The sequence below is a fragment of the Gorilla gorilla genome, chromosome 18 (genome assembly GCF_029281585.2).
Source record: "Gorilla gorilla gorilla isolate KB3781 chromosome 18, NHGRI_mGorGor1-v2.1_pri, whole genome shotgun sequence".
Classification (NCBI taxonomy): domain Eukaryota; kingdom Metazoa; phylum Chordata; class Mammalia; order Primates; family Hominidae; genus Gorilla; species Gorilla gorilla.
In genome coordinates this window covers 119,981,448-120,004,337 of record NC_073242.2, presented here as the reverse complement: position 1 = coordinate 120,004,337, position 22,890 = coordinate 119,981,448, and the positions used below count along the sequence as shown (strand labels likewise).

General features: G+C 51.3%; 1 protein-coding gene across 13 annotated transcripts in view; it reads left to right on the top strand.

The window, feature by feature from the left end:
- The window catches only part of ANKRD11 (ankyrin repeat domain containing 11), a 243,941-nt gene that overhangs the window by 72,339 nt on the left and 148,712 nt on the right, over positions 1–22,890 (top strand). The window contains exon 1 of one of the 13 annotated variants that reach the window (XM_063700398.1): positions 1,646–2,597. The exons of the other annotated variants lie outside the window; for them this stretch is intronic. The gene's annotated coding sequence lies outside the window, so the exon portion shown is untranslated. Of the gene's footprint in view, positions 1–1,645; positions 2,598–22,890 lie in introns of those variants that run through there. 13 annotated transcript variants of the gene reach the window in all.

Here is a 22,890-nt window from a genome sequence, read left to right as displayed (position 1 = left end):
GGGCCGCAGGGTGAGACTCTGTCCCAAATAAAGAAGAAGAATGTTACAGGTTTTCTAATATTTTTCATGTTGGTATTTGTGTCATTCCCGTGTTTCACTTTGATTCCTTGGGTGGAGTGTTTGTGTCGTTCCCGTGTTTCACTTTGACTCCTTGGGTGGAATGTGAGCAGTTTAGATGAGATCCCCAGTCGCTTCTTCAGTACACGCTGCTGTGCTCTTTTCTCCCATCTGGGCATGACTTAGGTGCCCAGCTTGGATGGATTCTAGGCTGGTCCTGCCCTGAGGTTGGGCCAGGTGTGGTCGCAGTGACACAGGGTCCCCGACAGCCTTGTGTGATGGGCTGACTGGTGCTAGCGCTGTGGCCCTGGCCCCTCCCTTCCACTCTCCGAGCCTCAGTCTTCTACCCAGGACAGTGGTCACGGTCATATCTACTGTAAAGACTTCCTTGGAGATTAAATAACACCTTACAGAAACAAAACTGCATGAAAATAGAGGCTTTAAAACAATTTTAGTTTGTAAATTGTTTCTCCAGTATAAAAGTAGTTGAAGCTGACATCTTTCTTGGCAAAACAGAAGGGTTAGTCCTCTCAGGCGGTGCGGCTGCGTGGCCCCCGATGACCCCAGCACGCGGTTCCCAGTGAGTGTGGCCGTGAGTGACAGCGGGCTGCTGACCCTCACAACATGTGGGTGTTCCATTTGTGCTTGCTGTGAAATGGGACTTTCAAATTACCTTTCCCAAAAATTGGGGGTTTTGAAAGTGGTTTGTTAAGGATAACAAAGGCAGTGTTGTTCATATGAAAAGAGGCTTGGACCTAATGTTTTACATTTTTAATTGACATCTCTATTTAAGATAGAAAAGTAATCAGGTTCTGTCTTGCTGAAATGTTGAACTTGTAAGGCAGGTGCGATCGTGCGCCTCGGTGTCCCCGAGTGCGCAGTCCGAGCAGCTGTGCCTGTGGCATCCTGGAGGGTGTGCAGGCCCGTGGCGGAGGGTGTGCAGGCCCGTGGCAGAGGGTGTGCAGGCCCGTGGTGGTGGCTGGGCTGGAAGTCGGCTCAGCCAGAGCCGAGCCCCCTCTGCTTGCTGTTGGTGTGCTGGGGTCCCTGTCTGGGTGGCCAGGTTGGAGGTGGGGAGGGGCAGGGCTGCTGTCTTTGGTACCACCCTCCTGCCTCCCCCCAGTCTGGCCTTGAAAGCAGAGAGAGGCTCTTTCTGGGCAGGCCCCTCTGCACCCTAGGGCGTTGTGGGAGTGCAGAGTCTCCCTGGCACCCTCACCCCCTGGGGTGCTTGTCGGCTGTTTCTGTGTCCTGCCGTAGAATGCTCCAGGGGTTCCTGGCGGCTGCTGACAGCCACAGTACTAGGTTTGCAGGCCTGTAAGGGATTTGTAGGTGCCAGTGTGAGTTCACTTCCATTTCCTTTTTTTTTTTTTTGAGACAGAGTCTGGCTGTCGCCCAGGCTGGAGTGCAGTGGTGCGACCTCGGCTCACTACAAGCTCCGCCTCCCGGGTTCACACCATTCTCCTGCCTCAGCCTCCCGAGTAGCTGGGACTATAGGCGCCCGCCACCACACCCGGATAATTTTTTGTATTTTTAGTAGAGACGGGTTTTCATCGTGTTAGCCAGGATGGTCTCAATCTCCTGACCTCGTGATCTGCCCACCTCAGCCTCCCAAAGTGCTGGGATTACAGGCATGAGCCACTGCACCCGGCCCACTTCCATTTTCAACATAAGTTTTTGTTAGGATTTAGAAACAGGTAACACCATACTTCCATTATTATCAAAGAAATATGTGTAGTAATTATGCCAAGATAAATAACTCCATTGTTTAGTAGAATCAGTTTTTATTTTAGAGTTCTGAGGAATTATCTGTGGCTAGGCCTCTTTAAACTGCAATAACTTACAGAAGATGCTGCGTCATTTAAGTTAGACTTGTTCATGTGAAAATGGGCACTTGTGGCTGAGCGGCGCCCCCTCCTACTCCCTCCCCCTCCAGGCTCTGGTTGATGGGCAGAGAGTCCCAGGGCCTGGGGGAGGGTTTGGAACATTGGAGCTCCCCATTGGGAGCTCTGGCTGTCAGCTGTTTTCCCTCATGTGTGCTTTTAGCTGGAATCCGTCTCTGGGTGCTGGGACCTCTGCTGACCTGTGACCTCTGCTGTCCTCTGTCCTCTGGTGACCTGGGAGGCATGGAGAGGTCCTGCTGGGGGACTGAGAATGGCTTTTTGTTTGTAGGTTATAATATTGCGGTTATTGTATTTCTTTTGTTAACTACAGTGATTCTCAGGGGGCCAGTGTTTTTTTTTTTAATACCATCATTTTTCACAGCTGGCTTAAGGGAATTTTTTCCTCTCTGTTTTTGTATCTGAGGGTGGAAAACATTTTGCCTGGATCTAGCATAAGAGTACTCAGTAAGTTCTGTTTAAATTGAAGTGAACTTTGTGGATGCAAAAACACCAATGTACCTTTTTCCTGTCCCGCTTATTTCTTCCCAGATGTAATTGGGTTCCTGTAGCAAATGGGGTAAGGGCTCTGCGTGTCTTAACACATCATTGCCACCGGAAGGCCCATTTACTACTTGCTTAGATTTTGTTGAGAAGAAGAGGAAGGTAGGAGGAAGGAGATGGAGGGTCCGGTGTGGCCTGAGCACCCCAGTACCTGGCTGAGGGGAGGGATGGGGCATGGCCAGGAGACTCTGGGAGGCATCTCACCCCAGTACCTGGCTAAGGGGAGAGATGGGGCATGGCCAGGAGACTCTGGAAGGCATCTCAGCCCAGTACCTGGCTGAGGGGAGGGATGGGACACGGCCAGGAGACTCTGGGAGGCATCTCTGCCCGGTGCCTGGCTGAGGGGAGGGATGGGACACGGCCAGGAGACTCTGGGAGGCATCTCACCCCAGTACCTGGCTGAGGGGAGGGATGGGGCATGGCCAGGAGACTCTGGAAGGCATCTCAGCCCGGTGCCTGGCTGAGGGGAGGGATGGGACACGGCCAGGAGACTCTGGGAGGCATCTCACCCCAGTACCTGGCTGAGGGGAGGGATGGGACACGGCCAGGAGACTCTGGAAGGCATCTCAGCCCAGTACCTGGCTGAGGGGAGGGATGGGACACGACCAGGAGACTCTGGGAGGCATCTCACCCCAGTACCTGGCTGAGGGGAGGGATGGGACATGGCCAGCAGACTCTGGGAGACAGCCCAGTACCTGGCTGAGGGGAGGGATGGAACATGGCCAGGAGACTCCGGGAGGCATCTTAGTTACTGGCCATTGGATTCCTCAAGTTCTGCTGAGAATTCTAGTCTCTTTTTTCCCCACTCTAGAATAAGGATCTTAATTATTTATTTGTGTTGTCCATTGGGAAAAATGATTTGGGATGTGCTTACTGTCAACAAGGGGATAGTGGTGGGTTCCGAATGTAAACTGGCCGGGCACCATGAGATGGTGTCTGTAATCCCAGCAGTCTGGGAGGCTGAGGTGGGAGGGTTTCTTGAGGGCAGGAGTTCGAGACCAGTCTGGGCAACGTGGCAAGACCCCATCTCTCCAAAAAATACAAAAATTATCCAGGCGTGGTTGTGCGTGCCTGTTGTCATGGTTACTCAGGAGGTTGAGGTGGGAGGATCTCTTGAGCTCGGGAGGCAGAGGTTGTAGTGAGCTATGATCACACCACTGCACTCCAGCTCTAGGTGACAGAAGGATTAGAAGAAAAAGAAAAAAGGAAGAAATGTAGACCATCTCGACAGCAAGATGTGTAGCGTCTGGCCCAGCCAGGGTAGCCTGCTCCTCTTCCGGTGCAGTCAAGGTTTCCCACCGCTTGTGTGCAGGGATTCTGAAGGCAGTGCTGGCTGCTGGCACAGGGCTGCAAGTTTGAAAGAGAAATAGAGCAAAAAGGTCCCTGGGCCCCCGTGGTGGCACCAGCACACACGAGAGGGGATGTGGTGGAGGCCACCGTCATGGAGGCGTGGCCCTGGGTGTGGACAGCCAGCGTGGGCCCGAGCCCCTGTGCTGCTGCCTTCTGCCCTGGCCACCCTTGTCTCTGCAGGCAGCTTCAGGATCCTGCCTCCTGCACTGGCCGCCCCTCCCTCTGCAGGCAGCCTCAGGATCCTGCCTCCTGCCCTGGCCGCCCCTCTCTCTGCAGGCAGCTTCAGGATCCTGCCTCCTGCCCTGGCCGCCCCTCTCTCTGCAGGCAGCTTTCAGGAAAGCGCCTGTGGAGGCCGGGCAGCCTGAACATGTTGACTTTGGCAGCAGGAGCTGCCCGGCTCTGCTTACTCTGTGGCCCAGTACATAAGGCTCTGTGTAGAACATGTGTTCACGCACATGTGGTTTCTGTCTTGCCCTGGCCACAGTTGGCCACTCCCCACCCCCTTCTGTTAAGCTTCCCATGGGCTTAGAGGGCTCTCTGCCTGGGCATGGGAAAATAAGGGAAATGAGAAGCGAGGGTTCTTTGTAAATCCAAGGATGCTTTCATAGCTTTTGGTATCGTTGACATTTTGCTAAATGGATGATTTGTTTATTAGGAAAAATAAAACTGGGATTCTTGTTCATATCTGATGGTGTCAGCACGTCAGCAGGATAGCTGCTTTAGGGACCTGCATGTGTCTGGAGGGCAGAACCAGAGCAGTAAGCAGAGGGCAGAGGGTGGCCTTTGTAGCCTGGGGGCAGGTGTTTCCCTTCCGTGGCTCTGCGTGGTTCCTGACGGCCTCAGCTCTGCAGGGTGTCTTAGTCTGGTCTGAGGTCTAAGACCATCACTCCCAACACCAGTGTCCATGAGTCTTTTTCTGTTTATTCTCTCCATTTCCTTGGTACAGTCAGCCTTTGTTTAAAATTTATTCTTGCTTGTTTTTTGTTAGTGGGAAAAGTTTCTAAATATCAAATCCTGGTGGCTTACTAAGTACAGCTTTTGGGGATGGGCTTGGTGATGATTTTATGAGGCTTTAGGTGACACTCAAAGGGCCGTACCCCCTGGGTTGGCATCTGTGAGGTGCCTGCTCCGTGTGAAATTCCGCCCTGTAGCTGAACAGCAAACTGTGTTTTAAATTTAGATTGAGGCTGGACGCGGTGGCTCACGCCTGTAATCCCAGCACTTTGGGAGGCCGAGGCGGGCGGATCACGAGGTCAGGAGATCGAGACCATCCTGGCTAACATGGTGAAACCCCCTCTCTACTAAAAATACAAAAAATTAGCCGGGCGTGGTGGCGGGCGCCTGTAGTCCCAGCTACTCAGGAGGCTGAGGCAGGAGAATGGTGTGAACCCAGGAGGCGGAGCTTGCAGTGAGTTGAGATTGTGCCACTGCACTCCAGCCTGGGCGACAGAGCGAGACTCCATCTCAAAAAATAAATAAATAAATAAATAAATTTAGATTGAAATTGAGAAGTGAGCAGACAGATGCCAGTTTAGATGTGATCAGATTTTGTTAAAGAAATCCTATAAAATGGCAGGATATTTTGGCCTAGTAATCCTGTATTCTAAACTTCAGTGTTGTAATGGAAACTTAGTAACACAACAACCAGTTTTCGTGTGTGTGTGTGTTTTGGTACAACAGGATCTTGCTATGTTGCTCAGACTGGCCTGGAACTCCTGGCCTTAAGCAGTCCTTCCTCGTCTGCCTCCCAAAGCTGTGTGATTACACGTGTGAGCCGCAGCACCCAGCCTTTCCTGCTCTTGTGAAAAGCTGGCTGTCTTGCTCATCTCCCTCACCCCTGTATGTTTTTATGCTGTGGGCAGGGCCGTGACGTGCACAAGACGACCCACGGGAAACCCTGGCTGCAACCCACGGAGGAAGAATGGCCTAAGGATGGGGACCGCCTTCCCACCCCACCCCTATTGATAGGTGGATCTTGAACAGAGTTGTGTTGGTGGCTAGGGGTGCTAGAACCTGTGGGGGTTTGAGCTTTCTCGTAGCCTAGTGATTTATTCTAACACCAGGACTTGGTCTGAGTCCTGTGGAGGCAGGTGGAATTGCTGAGGGAAAGCTGTCATCAGGTGTGTGAGCTCATCTCATTTCCTCAGACTGTCGGCTTCACCTAAAAAATCTGTTTTCTGCTCTTTGAGGGGCCTGATACCTGGCCCCAGGGCTCACTGGCCTGGGCCCCCAGCTTCCCTTGGCTGCTCTGGCCTTTTGTGCAGGTGGCTTTTCTGAATTCTCTGCTGTGGCTGTGGCTCTTTTTGGTTTTGCTCCCGGAGGCAGGGTTGGGGCCGCCTTTTCTGTATTCCTCCTACTTTTAGAAACCGCACTCCACAGCGGCCTGTTCACTTGTATTTCCCAGTAACTCCTAAGGTCTGTGAGAGGCACATGCTCTGCTAGATATCTTCACTTATGTTCTCTTTTTTTCCTACAAAATCCCAGAAAATTGCATTTTCCTTATTTTTATTACAAGAGGAATGTAGGCCTCAAAAGATGTTTAGGAAGTAGGGTTTGAATTCAGGATTCCACGGCTGATCAGTGAAGTGAGTGAGTGAGTCCCGGGGACGCTGAGGCCAGAGGCGGTTGTATTAGCGCTGGACTCTAGGGAGGGTGGCAGGGGGTGCGAGGAGGGGCTGCTGTAGCTGTGGGCACGGCTGGGACGTCTTTCATGCTCATCCTGAGGGTCTGAGTGTGCGTGGGGCAGTGCTCACGCTCGTCAGCCTGGGCACTGGCTGTTACGCTCCTGCCAGATGCAGCTGGCCTGCGGTGTGCCAGAGCAGGGTGAGGGAATCTGGGCCGGCCACTTGCCACGACGCTCGGGGTCACGGTGAGGCCGTTTCTAACGGCCTGTGTACCTGCCATCCTCTTCCTCCTCTGCCCGGGCAACTGGGTGCTGATGCTGGCCTTTCCGTGCATCAAACCTGGTGGTTTTGCCAGCTTCACGCCTCTCTGTCCTGCTCACCATGTCTGTGGTAGCCCAAGGCTAAAGTGAATGTGGAAGGGCTGCCACTTCTCTAGGGTGGAGAACTGGCCTTCGGAGGGAACAGTGCTGGTGTGAGCTCTCTCAGGGAGTTTCTTGGCCGAGTATCTATATGCATCCAGTGCTTGCCACATAGTGCAGCCTTCTGGGGCCATGCGCAAGTCCTTCGAGCTGTCTTGGCCTCTCTTTGCCTGACCAGTGGTCACACATGTGCAGTGGCTTCCTGTTTGAGTCTGGAACCAGCTTGAGGGCAGGGGCACTACCACTGCATGGCAGCTGTAGCTGGGGAGTGACCACAGTGATTTTCCACGCTTTGCTATAGATGTGTTTGTTCTTTACTTAAAAACTTACCAGTTTGGCTTTTTGAAGTTAATGGAAGACTGAGTTTTACTATGTGGACAAAGGAGTTAATATTTCTTCTTCTTGTTCTTCTTCTTCTTCTTTTGGAGGGAGACAGGATCTGACTCTCACTCAGGTGGGAGTGCAGTGGCCCGATCACGGCTCATTGCAGCCTCTGCCTCCTGGGCTCAAGCGATCCTCCTGCTTCAGCCTCTCAGCCTCTCAAGTAGCTGGGACTGCAGGGGCACACCACAATGCCTGGCTAATTCTGTGTGTGTCTATGTGTGTGTGTGTTTGATAGAGACGGCGTCTCGCCGTGTTACTCACGCTGGTCTTGAACTCCTGAACTCAAGCAATCCACCTGCCTCGGCCTCCCAAAGTGCTTGGATTGCAGGTGTGAGCCATGTTGCACGGCCCAGAAGGAGTTTGTTTCTTAGGTGTGTGCGGCTGTCGTGCAACAGCCCTGACGAGGTGAACGTGGTTCCTTTTTGGCTTGGGGCAGGGGCCCTGCTGGCAGGAAATGCTCGGAAGGGCCTGGGGAGGCAGCCCAGTGTTGCTGGGGCTTCCTGCTTTTATCTCATTGTCTCTTTCTTTAAACCTCTGGCCATATCATCTATTAATCTTTTCCTTTTAATTTTTTTTCTTTTTCCCCCCGTGTTCCTTATATAAAAATATGAGTCTTTTTCTGTCAGTCCTTTCCTTAAGATGCTGATGTTCCTCATGTGCCTAGGTCGTTCTTTTCTGTCTGCGTGTTCTTTTTTTTTTTATCTTTTTGAGACGGGGTTTCGCTCTTGTTGCCCAGGCTAGAGTGCAGTGGCGCATCTCAATTCGCCGCCTCCTCCGCCTCTTGGGTTCAAGGGCTTCTCCAGCCTCCGCCTCCCGAGTACCTGGGGTTACAGATGCCTGCCACCGTGTCCGGCTAATTTTTTGTGTTTTTAGTAGAGACAGGGTTTCACCATATTGTCCAGGCTGGTCTCAGACTCCTGACCTCAAGTGATCTGCTCCCCCTTCCCCCGGCCTCCCAAAGTGCTGGGATTATGGGCGTGAGCCACCACGTCCGGCCTGATGTTCTTAATGTTGCTGATTTGTCTCCTGTTCCCTTTTCCTTTTCCCCTTCCATATTCCACAGCTGTCCTTTCTGCTGCCTCCCGGAGGGCACCCTGTCCTGGACACAAGGCTTTGTCCTGTGCTGTGGGTCATGCTTGGTGGGATCGCTTATCAGCGTGAAGGAGGCACTGAGGTCCATCTTCTTCTTCAGAAGTCTGTCCTTCCTTCCTCCGGGCAGATGCCGGCATCAGAGTCCTGGTTAACTAAAACCCTGCGTCTGATCTCCTGCCCTGGGCCTTCCTTGTCTCTTTTCTGTCCCCACCCAGACCATAAGCACTAGGGAAGCACATCTGTCTTCCTCGCTGCAGCCTCTGGTGCCTGTGTGTCTGCGTGCTGACACCGGGCATGGCCAGTGAACATGTTGTCTTGTCACGGTGCACAGTGGCTCCTTTGCCCGTGCGACCTTCTCAGCAGCTGCTGCTTCTCCTCTAGGACTGACCGCAAGTCTCAGAGCGCGCCGGCTGGTGTTTTGTCGCCCTCAGGAGTGTGGCCGAGGCCCAGGTGTGGGTTTCCCGTGCCCGTTGTGACCTGGCAGTGAGGGTCTGTGCTTCTGTCAGTGCCGTTGGCCTGAGACATGTCTGTCCTGGAGACCAGCACGTGTGGGCGCCAACTCTCAGAGAGCCCCTTGCTCACAGCACCAAACCCCTTGCTGTGTTTTTATTATTAAGAACTAGAAAACAAAGGGCATAACCAGACTTAGGACTTTGGTGATTTTCTGGCTGAAGGTTTTTTTTTTTTTTTTTTTTTTTGAGATGGAGTCTCCCTCTGTCACCCAGGTTGGAGTGCAGTTATGCGATCTTGGCTCACTGCAGCCTCTGCCTTTGGGGTTCAGGTGATTCTCCTGCCTCAGCCTCCTGAGTAGCCGAGATTGCAGGTGTGTGCCACCACGCCCGGTAAGTTTTTGTCTTTTTAGTAGAGACGGGGCTTTACCATGTTGGCCAGACTGTTCTCGAACTCCTGTCCTCAGGTGATCTGTCGGCGTTGGCTCCCAAAGTGCTGGGATTATTCTTGCTGGAGCTAAGTTGGGATTGACTGCAGTGCATCCTTTGTGAGGAGCGCTGGGGGAAGGTGTGAGGAATTTGACCCCTAAGCCCCAGGGTCTGGCTGGAAGGAGGAGCTTCGTGGACAGGCCTTGAGGACACTTTGGTGCGTTTCCTGAATTGTCCCTGTGAGAACATGCCTTACCTGCAGCAGTCAGGAAGGCTGATAGGAAAGTTACCTGGAAAGCCGGGCATGGCGGCTCAGGCCTGTAATCCCAGTACTTTGGGAGGCTGAGGCGGGAGGATTGCTGCAACCCAGGAGTTCGAGACCAGCCTGGACAGCATAGTGAGAACCCTGTCTCTACCAGAAAAAAAAAAATGAGCCAGGTGTGGTGGCACGTGCCTGTAGTCACAGCTAGTTGGGGAAGCCGAGGTGGGAGGATCGCCTGAGCCCAGGAGGTCGAGGCTACGGTGAGCTCATATCACACCGCTGCACTCCAGCCTGCGTGACAGAGCCAGAACCTGTCTCAAAAACAGTTACCTGTGTGACTAGAGGAGCTGTTTTGCAAATGTGCCCTGAAGAATACAGTCATGCCCCACGTGACGGCATTTTGTTCCACAACAGACCTCATATGTGGTACCTCCTTCCACAAGATTTTTTATTTATTTATTTTTTTGAGATGGAGTCTTGCTCTGTCGCCCAGGCTGGAGTGCAATGGCGTGATCTCCACTCACCGCAACCTCGGCTCCACCGTGACACCAAGTTAACTGGTGTGGGCAGTTGTCCTGTGAGAGCGTGTGACGGGGCGTCGGGCTGTGTTGTGGGCCATGACTCTGGTGGGATGGGAGAGGAGAAGTTATTAGATGTTTCTTTTTGGAAGTCTGATTTCAGTTTTATTTAAAACAACAAACTACATTTATGGTGGTCTGTGGACACGATGTTTGTCCACGAGTTCACTTTACTGTAAAGGAAAGAACATCAACCAAGAGTCAATAGTGTGATTTACAGTGGTTCTTTTATTGTATAGTACATTCAGCCTCAAGGTGGCATTTGGATCCGTGATGCCTTCATCGTCAGAATGACCTTGCGAGGTAGGCGTGGCTGAGCACATGGCCAGCTGGGCCTGTCCCTGCCTGTTCTCCAGGCTTCACCTCTGTGTGCTTGTAGGAAGGTTGAACATGCCACTTTGTGGCATCCAGAGTTTCTCGCCCTCAGGATCCATAGTAGTGACTGCGTCTGTCTTCTCCTGACCCAGGCATTAGCCTGATAGAGTGCTGGTAACTTTGCGAGTCAACAGTGTTTTCAAAAGCAGCTTTTCCTTCTCTTCTCTTTACCCCATACCCTTCAAACTGTTGGCTCATTTTCTGGAGGACACCAGAATAACAAAATAATATTTTGTGGCTATTAATCCTTTAAAAGCAGAGGAAAATTTTTCCTAGCAGGAGACATAATAGGGTTGTACCTTTTCAGTGTTTTCAGTGAAAGCAATTTTTTTCATGCCCGTTGATTACAAAGATGTATTCCTTCCTGCACTTCCATTTTCCTTAGTTACACAGATGTTGATGTTCTCAGAGTCTTTGCTGGTGATTTAGTGCCTTGGTGAGGGTGGATAGGAGACTAGAACAGGGTTCTACAGTAGCCCAAACTGGGCTTCCCCTCTCAGCCCCATGCTCCCTGAGGCTGGTGGGTCGAGCCACCTGTGGGCTGTGTCCATGACTGTCTGTTGGTGCTGAGAGGACTCCTGATTCTTCACAAACATGTGCCGGGCTAGCAGCTTATGTGGTGCAGCGTTTGCTCTGAGAGTTTCTTGTAGTTTGAAATTTTAGTTATAAGTTTGCCATGGTTCTGAGTCTCTTGCATTCTTTCACCCTATTTTAGTTTTATAATCTTGCTACTTTCTGCGCCCTATAATATAAAGATGTGTTGTTGTTTTGCTTTTTTAAGAGACAAGTCTTACTTTGTTGACCAGGCTGAAGTGCAGTCATGGCTTACTGCAGCCTCAACTCTTGGACTGAAATGATGCCCCTTCCTCAGCCTTCCGAGTAGCTGGGACTCCAGACGCACGTCACCACACCCGCCTAATTTTTTTATTTTTACTTTTTTAGAGGTGGGCTTGCTCTGTTGCCCAGATTGGCCTCAAACTTATGGCCTCAAGTCATCTTCCTGCCTCAGCCTCTTGAGTAGCTGTGATTAAAGGCACGTGCTGTCGTGCTCACCTAAAGAAGTGTTTTGAAACCCCTTCCCTGGGAGGCAGCAGGGCTTTTATGTAAGTGGTCTCTGGTCTTTGTTTGGTGGTGTACTTTTTTTTTTTTTAAGCTACTGTCATTGCCCAGTCGTAGTTGAGCATGTGTCCAGTTGCTTTATGTGTGGGCTTCCTGGGGGTGCCCTCCCAGAGCGCGGGGCCTCGCTTACTGAGAAACTTCCTCGGGACTTGGGTTCCCCGCTCTGCCCTTACCTGTGTGTGCTCTGCTGCTCCCTATCCTCAGACAGATGAGCTCCTCCATGTTCTTCCACGCGGTGCTGGGGCCAGTCAGGAGGGGCCAGTCAGGAGGGGGGAGCAGGCCACACAGGATTGCTCACAACATCTGCGTGGCTGGTGTGAGTGAGTGCGCATCAGATACTTCCTGTCAGTGCCCGTAAAGCAGAAGAGAGGGAGCCGATCAGGCCCTAGGGAGTGCGGGGTCCACCTGCCAACAGGAAGTTTCTCTGTAGTGTTTTACCTGAAAGCGCGAGGGCACGTCACGCTGAGAGGTTGATGATGTGTCCACGTGCAGTGATGACAGCAGCGTTCCAGGCCACCCGCCACCACGCAGTTGAGCGACCTCCTAGGGCAGTGCCTACGTGGAGCCTGGTGTTTGATGGTGGGGCTGAGGTGACTGGCCTTGCTCTAGAGCTGGAGCCCAGGCGGAAAGGAGGTCTCCACTGGAAGGCTAGGGTGCCTGCTTTGTTGGGAGTGGCGCAGTGCTGGCCCTGATGGGGCTCCTTCCCCCGGGAGAGCCTGGAGGGTCTGCAGGCCCCACCCCGCCCACCTCCTCCCGCAGTGCCGCCCCCCCCAACCTCATTCCGCAGAACCCCCACCTCACCTCATCCCACAGAGCTGTCCCCTCACCTCACCCCGCAGAGACCCCCTATCTCACCCCACAGAGCCCCCGCCCCCTCTCCTAACCTCGCAGAGCCACCTCCTCACCTCCTCCCGCAGAACCACCCCCTTCACCTCACCCCGCAGTGCTGCCCCCCCCACCCACAGCTCACTCAAGGCTTGAACTCCCAGGCTCAACCAATCCTCCCACCTCAGCCTCCCGAGTAGCTGGGACTCTGCTGGTGTGCGGCACCATACCCAGCAATTTTTAAATGTTTTTCTAGAGGCGGGGTCTCCCTGTCATTCCCAGGATGCTCTTGAACTCTTGGAGTCAAGCGATCTTCCCGCCTCGGCTTCCTCATGTGTTAGGTACAGGCTGAGCTACTACCTAAATTTAAATTGATGTGCCTACCAATTTAAATAAGCGCTCAATCCCAGATACCTTATTGTGGCTGGCTAAGGTTAGGAGTTCATGTGAACTGTACATTAGTATCACTGAGACAAGCCTCACTCTTTCTACAAAGAACTGGCGTAAGTCACGTGTAGGCACCCAGATATAATTGGCTCCACATTTCGCCTGCCTTTGTTGGAAGGGCTGTGCTTTCATGCAGTGAACTGTAGGTCGTCCTCCTTACTCTAAAAGTTACACAGATTCAGTGCCTTATGGAAAAATCAGGGTTTCCATTAAAGAGGTCCATGGACAGAGAGTGAAACTTGGTGTGGGAGTCTTTCGGGGCTGCTGTGATAAATCACCACAGACCAGGAGCTTCCACAGCAAGGATCTGTTCTCCCACGGCTCTGAGACCAAGCTCTCTGCAGGGCCGGTTCCTTCTGCGGTGCTGGAGGGGTGGGGGCGGGCATCTGCTCCAGGCCTCTCTCCAGGTTCTGGGGGATGGGGGAGTCTCTGGTGCGCCCGGCGGGTTCTGGGGGGTGGGGGAGTCTCTGGTGCGCCCGGCGGGTTCTGGGGGGTGGGGGAGTCTCTGGTGCGCCCGGCGGGTTCTGGGGCATGGGGGAGTCTCTGGAGTGCCCGGCGGGTTCTGGGGGATGGGGGAGTCTCAGGTGTGCCCGGGCTTGTAGACGCATCACCACGATCTCCGCCTCCCTCTTCACCCAGCGTTCTCCCTGCGTGCACAGCTCGGTGTCCACACCTGCCCTTTCTAGAAGGAAGCTGGTTCTGTGGGGGTGAGGGCCCACCCTAGCGATCTCACCTTGATCATCGGCAAAGACCCCGTTTCCCAGGAAGGCCATCATCTGTGGTGTTGGGGGGCTAGGACTTCAACATACCATTCTTGGGGGACACATTTCAACTCATAACACCAGTAAATAAAGCATAGAGAAGAAAGTAAAAATCGCCTGTAATCCTTCCACCCAAGATAAAACATGTAAATCTAAAATGTTGAATATATCATGTACTTCTTACAAAATAAGGATTACTCTGGATATAAGGCTTCACATTCTGCATTTTAAAGCTTAGCATTAATTTCCCATTATCCCAGCGTGATATTTAGTGGCTGCATAATCAAGAGAGAAATTTAATGCCAGACGCAGTGGCTCGTGCTGTAATCCCAGCACTTTGGGAGGCCAAGGTGGGTGGATCACGAGGTCAGGAGTTCGAGACCAGCCTGGCTAACATGGCAAAACCCGGTCTCTACTAAAAATCCAAATGTTAGCTGGGCGTGGTGGCGGCCATCTTGGAAGGCTGAGGCAGGAGAATTGCTTGAACTTGGGAGGCAGAGGTTGCAATGAGTCGAGATCGCACCATTGCACTCCAGCCTGAGCAGCAGAACAAGACTCCCTCTGGGGAGGGAGAGGGCGGGTGGGGGGAAGAGAGAAATATATAACATTACTGAGAAAACTTGAGGGCCAGCGTGTTGTGGATTTGTCCACCCACACGCGGGGCCTCCCTTTCCATCTTGGTCTTGGGTGTCATGCCTGGCAGCACTGGGGCAGACGGGGGATGTGTTTGTGAACCTGAGCCCGGTGGAGCCTGTGAGAGGGTGTCTGCAGAGGGTGGAGGGCGTCAGGCGCCAAAGGTGTGTGCAGCTGGTCCAGGTGGCTGCAGGGGTTCCCGTCAGATGACCAGCCTCCAGCGCAGGGAAGCCTGGGGCAGCAGATGACCAGCCTCCAGCGCAGGGAAGCCTGGGGCAGCAGATGACCGTCCCCCAGTGCAGGGAAGCCTGGGGCAGCAGATGACCATCCCCCAGCGCCGGAAGCCTGGGGCAGAGGCTGCCCTCTCTTGTGTCACTCGGCTTACTCTGCTTCTTGGTCCTGGTGCACTGGACCTTCCTGTGCTCTGGGAGCCGATTCTGTGCTGTGTGAATCCAAACCCTGTGCTCTGGGACCATTTTGTCTTTCTGACAGGATGGTCACTTTGAAAAAGTAGACTTTATTTTTTATATTAGCTTTAGGTTCACAGCAAAATAGAACATAAATTACAGAGGGTTCCCCCGCACCCCTGGGCTCAGCATCCCCGCCAGAGCGGCCATTTGTTATAGTCGCGACCGCCCTAGAGACAATGTCATCATCACCCACAGGCCGCACGACCTCAGGGTCCACCGGGTGCTGTGCAGTCTATGGTTGGATGAACGTATCCTGATGTGGACCCACCGTTGTGGTATCATACAGAGTAGTTTCACTGCCCCAGGTCCCCCGTGTTCCTGCTGCACATCCCTCCGTCCCTCCCTCTCCCCAGCCCCTGGCATTTGCTGATCTTTGTGCTGTCTGCACGGTTTTGCCCTTTCCTGGATGTCAGAGTCGGAACCCTACAGCGTGTAGTCCTTGGAGACGGGCTGCTTTCACTCAGCAGCATGCATCTATAGTCCTTTTGTGTCTTTTCAGGGCCTGGTAATATTCTGTTGTGTGGATGGACGCCGGGTGTTTAATCCACTCACCTGTGAGTGTCTTGGGTCACTTGTAGTTGTCTCTCTGGGCTTCTCTTACGGAGAAATGAACAATAAACAAAGCCAGCCACTGGCCCCTGAACTCGGTTCTGCCTCTGACTTGTCTTGATGAGGAGTTGTCCTTGCATGGACTCGTGCTGTGTCATCATGCTCCTGCTCCGTGTTCGGAGCCACCTGGGCTGTGACAGGAGGTCAGTGTTCAGGGATGATGCAGTTTCTGTTGAGGCAACACTGAAAATGCCTTGCTTGGAAACTGCATCTCACAGCATGGAGGTTGTTAACAATTTTAAAACACTGATGATGCTGATGGGAGAGAGGGATGATGGGAGTCTCTCTGGGGTCTTTGACGCCTTGTCCAGAGACTGCCCCAGGATCCTGGGTGGCTGTGCACAGCCAGCTGAGCCATGTGCCTGCCAATGCATCTGTACTCCTGGGCCAGAAAGCACCTTTGCTTAGCCCACCTGATTTTTCTGTCAGAGACTAGACGAGTAATTTCTAACCTGGGCTTGAGACACTAACAGTGTATTCGGATTTTTTTTTTTGGACACACAATCTCTCTCTGTTACTCAAGCTAGAGTGCAGTGGCACAGTCATATAGCTCACTGCAGCCTCAACTTCCCGGGCTCAAACCTTCCTCCTGCCTCAGCCCCCTGAGTATCTGAAACCACAGGCAGGTGCCAACACACCCGGCTATTTTTGTTTTTTTATTGTTTTGTTAAAAAATTTTTTTTTTTTAAGAGATGGGGTCTCCCTGTGTTGCACAGGCTGGTCTCACACTCCTGGGCTCAAGCAGTCCTCATGTCAGCCTGCTAGAGTGCTGAGGTTACAGGTAATCTTCAGCTGTTTCACAGAGTTCCTCATGTCAGCCTCCCAGAGTGCTGAGATCACAGGTAATATTCGTCTGTTTCACAGTGTCCCTCATGTCAGCCTCCCAGAGTGCTGAGGTCACAGGTAATCTTCAGCTGTTTCACATTGTCCCTCATGTCAGCCTCCCAGAGCGCTGAGGTTACAGGTAATCTTCAGCTGTTTCACAGCATCACCAGATTCTCCAAACACAATTTAATTTTATTCACATAGACAGTGCTTGGTAGCACTGTCACTGGTGACAGGCGCTTTGTGGTCGTTTTTGGTGGGTGAATATTGCACCGATTCAACAACAGGCGGTCAGTGTCTGAGGGTCCTGTGTTGCCACCTGAGGCGCACCTGCTTTGACCATGGATGGAGAGTCCCATGCCCAGGACGAAGGCTTGTGTGCTGATGGTGAGCTAGCTGGGAGACGTGGCACAGGCCGCTTCTCCCTGGCCACCGCCTGCTGCCAAGGGCTCCACTCCAGTCCCTTGCCTGTCAATCAGAAGATGCTCAGAGGAGAGGCTTCTGGATCATCTTCATCTTGACATTCCAAGAGCAGTACCGGGTCGGCATCCACAAAAGCACACTGTAAAACTGGGAACTGTGTCTTACTCTTCCTGAGTGAAAAGGGAAAGTTTATGCCTCAGCCTGAGGCAGGTGGGCCCCTTGCCATGCACACCTTTGTCCTGCAGCCAGGGATCCACTTTGCTGGGCTCAACCCTTCCCCGTCGGGGACGACTGCACAGAAAGGAGCGCGGATAGCAGCAAGGCCTGCCACGGGGAAGGCCTGCTTCCTGTGGGTCCCCCTGTGTGGCTGGCAGGGAGTGGTACAGCGCTGGGAGTCCAGAATCACTGAGGACACAGAAAGCTTCAGGTTCTTTGAGAAAACGCAGATTTTGTAAATGCACATCCAGTTGACAGGACTTACGGTGGAATCCGTGGAGTTGGACTTGTGAGAGGCCTTGCCATGAGGGGGTTCTTGGCTAGTGTCTGTCCTGGAGGTGGATGCCTTGATGGCTGTCTCTCCCGTGCTCCCCTCACCCAGGTCCTCATCCTCAGGACTGTGAGACACCGTTGGATGTGGAGGAGCCTGAAGAGCTCTGGCTCTGTGGGTATATCTGCTGACATTTGCCACTTGAAACCTGAAGGATTGGAAAATGTCTGTATACCAATTCCAATTAACAACAGGAATAATAAGCCCATTGCATATAAGTAGCACATTCTTTAAAAAAAAAAAAATCCTGTATTTTCCAGTATAAAAAATTAGTGATCTGGTCAAGTCCCCTGGCTCATGCCTATAATCCCACCAGTGCTCTGGGAGACCAAGGCAGCTGGATCACCTGAGGTCAGGAGTTCAAGACCAGCCTGACCAACATGGTGAAACCCTATCTTTACTAAAAATATAAAAATTAGCCGGGTGTGGTGGTGGACACCTGTAGTCCCAGCTACTCGGGAGGCTGAGGCAGGAGAACGGCGTGAACCTGGGAGGCAGAGGTTGCAGTGAGCCGAGATGGCGCCATTGCACTCCAGCCTGGGCGACAGAGCAAAACTCCGTCCCAAAAGCAACGGCAACAACAACAAATAGGGATTAGAGGAGCATTTCCTTAAAATTTTACAAACCCCATTAATGTGTGGCTTAATAGAAGACAGCAGGGTTCTCCTCGCTGTTTCTGCATCAGTCTGTTGTAAATATGTTGTTCTAGTTGAAGTATACAAAAAAAAAAATCTAGTGGGAAAATGGAAGCATATTTTTAATGAATAGCTTTTTGATATAATTATGGAGATTTTCATTGATACGACACCAAAACCCAGCAGGTGTTTGTGTTGTGAGCGTTTGCAGCAGCAGGGGAGTCTCAGGGCTTCCCTTTGGTCTCTCTTGCGGCGAGTGCGGCTCCATCGCCTGTGTATGGGAGTGTGCCTGTGTGTCCACATCTGGAGGTGACCCAGGTCAGCACACAGTGTGCACCCAAGGGCCGATTGGGTGCCCTGGACTTGTGTGCATCTCCCGATGTGGATCCACTTGATTTTACTACATCAGAAAGCAGCACCTGTCTCATCAAGGGAGACTTTTAGTTCTTCAGAAGCTGTCTGCTCTTGGAGTTTTCCAAAATTCTTATCTTTGAAAGCTTGAATTTTCACACTGACAACAAGTTGTTGAGGTGTTCTGGCTGAACTTGCAGCCGTCTTTCCTTCATTTTTCAGAAATGATCTGCCAGTACTCATGTCCGAACAACCAGGGTTTGCATGTCGGTCGGTCATTCTTTGACTGAAGATTGGTGCTTCCTCTCCAGAGGCCGCTGTGTCTGGTGTGCGGCAGCAGTGCTTTGTGCATACTTGTTTTGTCATGAAGGATATGCACAAGATGAATGCTGCGGGCTCGGGACATAGTGCGTTGAAACAGTCTTGCCGCACCACCCCAGCAGTCCTCCAGTGAACTGGCTTATCAGTGCGGTGTCACCCAGCTGAGATGGCATTGTTATTAAGCAGGTAGTTTTACACCTGGGAAGCAACTGTACCAAGCTATTCAGTCTGTGTGCTGGGTGAGAAAATGTCGTTGAATGAATCAGGTCAGCCTGTGTGCTTATTGACAACTTTTCAAACATTTCACACCCTTAGAAGAGTCTGTATCAGTTACCTCCCCTGATACCTATGCTTGCAAATGTGTGTGCAGTTTCAGAGGGTTCCAGTGTGATGGCCCATTGGTCCCCTCCTGGGATTCTCATGGACAAGTAAGATTCGGTTCCCCATTCGGGTGGGTCTGTGCGTCTGTTCCTGGGCGCATGCTCACAGATGCAGCACGTGTCCCAGCCGTGGGCTGGCATCCCAGCGCTGTCTCCTCTCTTTGATCTTTGCATGCCAGTAGCAAGCGGACCATGTCCCCGCAGTGCAGGACTGGGCTCTTATGTAACAGCTTGCCGTCAGGGTTCCTTCCACACCGACGCTGCTCCCAGGATTACGGAGCTGGAAAGAGTCCAGCCCATTCCTCTGGCAGTACGCAGCCCTTCCCTGGGGCTCAGCCAGTTTACTTTGCTTGCATAATTCTTCCTGTTAAGACACTGCCTTAAAATTGACCAAGCCTCTCACTTTGTAGACCAGGGGTCTCTTGGATCGTTTGAGTGGTGGTGTTGCCTGTTTTTGGCCCTCTTTCATCTTGTCCTGTGCTTCAGCCTGGTCACTTGGTTTAATAATTTGTCTTTGTTTTTCCAAATCCTGCAGAACTTTTAAGATGATCTGGATTGCAGTGACTTAAAAACATACCGTGATGTATTTGCTGGTTTGGAGATCTTTTTAACAGTTACGGAGTTCTCTCATCAGCTCTAAGTAGCCTTGGAAAAACTGTCGCCTCTGAATTGGCTGCAAACAAACCTTTAGGCTTTCCAGCAGTGCTACAGCCAACCTGCCTTAATTGGAAATGAGGACTCTGGACGTTTGAAAAATAACTCAATAACCTCTTGTGTTTAACTCTTGAGGCCATTTATTATGGAAATGGCTATGTATAATTTTACATCATCCTTAATGAAGCTCTTTATCATAAAATACGACTCCTGTATATGAAAGTAGTCTTCGCAGGTTTTATTGAGACAAGGAGTAGAAAATACACTTGTTTTTCCACAAAAGATTGTTTGTTTGTTTTTTGGAGACAGAGTTTTGCTTTTGTCGCCCAGGCTGGAGTGCAGTGGTGCGATACTGGCTCACTGCAACCTCCGCCTCCTGGGTTCAAGCGATTCTCCTGCCTCAGCCTCCCGAGTAGCTGGGATTACAGGTGCCTGCCACCACGCACAGCTAATTTTTGTATTTTAATAGAGACCAGGTTTCACCATGTTGGCCAGTCTGGTCTTGAACTCCCGACCTCAGGTGATCTGCCTGCCTTGGCCTCCCAAAGTGCTGGGATTACGGGCGGGAGCCACTGTGCCTGGCCCATGAGCTATTTTTCTGATGAGAAGTTTCCTGATGAGTGAGAGCAGTGTGGCAGGTGTGGAGGATAGGCGGACGGCTGCTTTCCAGGGACATGGGAGACCACTGTGGAACTGCAGTCCCAGAACGTGCCCGTGTCGTGGAGGGAAGCAGGTCAGAGGCTCCTGCCACCTGCCCGTTGACCTCGGGAGGACATTGTGCTCGCAGCAGCTGAGTGGCCTGGGAAGCCTGCCTGGAACCTGGGACTGTGATGGGTGGAGTCTCCAGGAGGGCTAGGGAGGTGGGGAGGAGCACCCTGTGAGCTGCAGGCACCGCTGTGTTGCAGTCAGCAAACACTGGGGTCTACGAACCCACTTTCATTTTGGCACATAGTGGTTTGAGCTTCACTTATTCGTAGCCCTCACAAGTAAACTCGTCTCTATTACAAGCACTTTCTTCGTGAGTTTTTGGCTTTTGTTTTTTGATACATTTTCCTCATGCAGATCAGCATGATTATTCCCACTGTCTGACATGTCACCTCCTATTCATTAAATATTTAGAGCCTGTTTCATGCGAGATGCCATGCAGAGCTCTGCCAGATTCCAGAATGAAGGGCAATAGGCCCAGCTGGGATAGTTCCTGCACATTTCCATCGGCCCGGCTGCTTCCCCTTCTAACCCTTACAGATCTTCTGAGGTGGATGTGATTACTCCACCTAAGAGGAAACTAGGCCGGGCGCGGTGGCTTCCTCCTGTAATCCCACCACTTTGGGAGGCTGAGGCGGGCAGATCACTCTGAGGTCGGGAGTTTGAGACCAGCCTGGGCAACTTGGTGAAACCCCGTCTCTATTTATTAAAAATACAAAAAAAAAAAAAAAAAAAAAAAAGCAGCTGGATATGGTGGCACACGCCTGTAATCCCAGCTACTTGGGGGACTGAGGTGGGATAATTGCTTGAACTCAGGAGGCAGAGGTTGCAGTGAGCCAATATTGCGCCACTGTACTCCACCAGCCTGAGTGGTCTCGCACCACAGAGCAAGACTCCGTCTCAAAAAAAATAAAAAAAGTAAAAAAAAGAGGAAACTCAAGTTTAATGTGTACAGTGGACTCTCTTGGTCCCAGGGTGGGAGCCATGTCACCTGTGAGAACAGGTGGATGAGGCTGGCATCGTGCTCTCAAGGTATTTATGATGCAGCAAGAAGGTGCCAGGTCCTGAGGGAGACTTCCAGAGGCTCCTGTGAGAGAAGGTGTGCAGGTGAAGAAGAGGGAGGGAGACCGTGTTTCCCGGGGACTGGGCTTGCCAGAGGCTCCACTGAGGGTTAGCACTTGCATGGGCTTTGAATAAGAAGTAGAATGTGAAGAAATAGGCTGGAGTTTAGAAAAGGAATTTTTGGGGAAACAGAAAGGGCCTTGGTGACTGTAGATCACTCACTCATTTCAGATGCAGGCAGGTCCCAAGGTGGTGATTAGACCCAAGTTCACTCTCAAAGGTGCTTTCTTATGTAGTTGATGGAGTCGGTTAAATGTATTCCCAGTTTTCTTTCTTCCTAACCTAGTGTTTAGAGAAAAGCAGCCTTGGGGGACTTCCTATCCACAAGTTTGCTTAAGTGCAGGTTCTGGGTGTGCCGGACATTCTAGACACCGTTGTCTGTGAACTCAACCATGTTGATTGGGTGTGCTCTTGTAGGCTGACATCCGAAGTGCATTACAGATGCTGAGTTGAGCATTAACTTCTGTAGCTGGGCTCTGAGGGACAACCAAGACAGGTCTGCTTCAACACATCACGACCATGTTCTTGAACTGCATGGACCCTGGAGCATCTCAGCGTGGCATCACAGTGATGCCACGGAAAACCATGAGCCAGTGCTGCTCATGGAAAACATGAACTGGCAGACCCATTGAGACATTTTCAAAACATAAACATTGTTTTTCTTATTTCCATTGTTTACCCATTGTAGAAAATGTAAGAAAACATGAAAAGGGTGAAAATCTGACTTAAACTCCCTTATACAGGTAATGAATTTTAGCTTCTTGTGATCCTTCAGGAATGGGCCATCAGTATGTTTGAAATGCTTGTTCCCTGGCGCCGTAAAGAAATAGCACTTGAACGTAAATTTAATTTCCTCAGCAAGGCCATTTTTATACTTTCTGCAGAAAGGGTACACTCGCCAGCAGTTTTGCCACGAGAGTACACCGAATAAAGGAGACCAGGGTCATTTATAACCTGACGCTGTGTCCGGTTTTTTTATACCTACTGCTGTGTCCGGTTTCCATTGGCTGGAACGGGACCTCACATTCTGTGTTTGTCCCGACTGGCTAGCAACTTAGAACTTTTTAAAAGAGGCAAAGGCAGAGGAGAAGAAAGGAAGGAGGAAGTAATTTGTGGAATGCTGAGAAAGGTAAAAACACCTTCAAATAAGGAAGAGGAACAGGCCGTGACCTAATGCTTGCTTCGACCAGTATAAGCATGCCAGGGCAGATATGTAGGCTAAATTGTGGGAGCTAAGAACATAAAGTACATTGATTTCTTTATTAAGGCTAGCAGATATTTAAGAATGTTAGTACAGGTCTTTGAATAAATGTTGCTTTTAAGAGAAGTTACTATTTATTTTTAGTTAGATGGGGAGGAAAGTCTTTGAAGAGGAACCTCTGCTTTACTTTTTACAAGTGTCCTTACTGATTCTCTGTCAGCTTGTCCTCTCAGTGATTGAGAACAGGGTATTAAAATCATTACTGAGTTTGTGGTTTTGTGTATCTGTCTGTGTAGCTTGACTTCATGTATTTCTAAGCTCAGTTAGTAGAGGTTCTGAGGGGGAAAACTCAGATTTTTCCTTTGCTCTCATGCCACAGCGACAGTCAACACAGAAAACACAAAA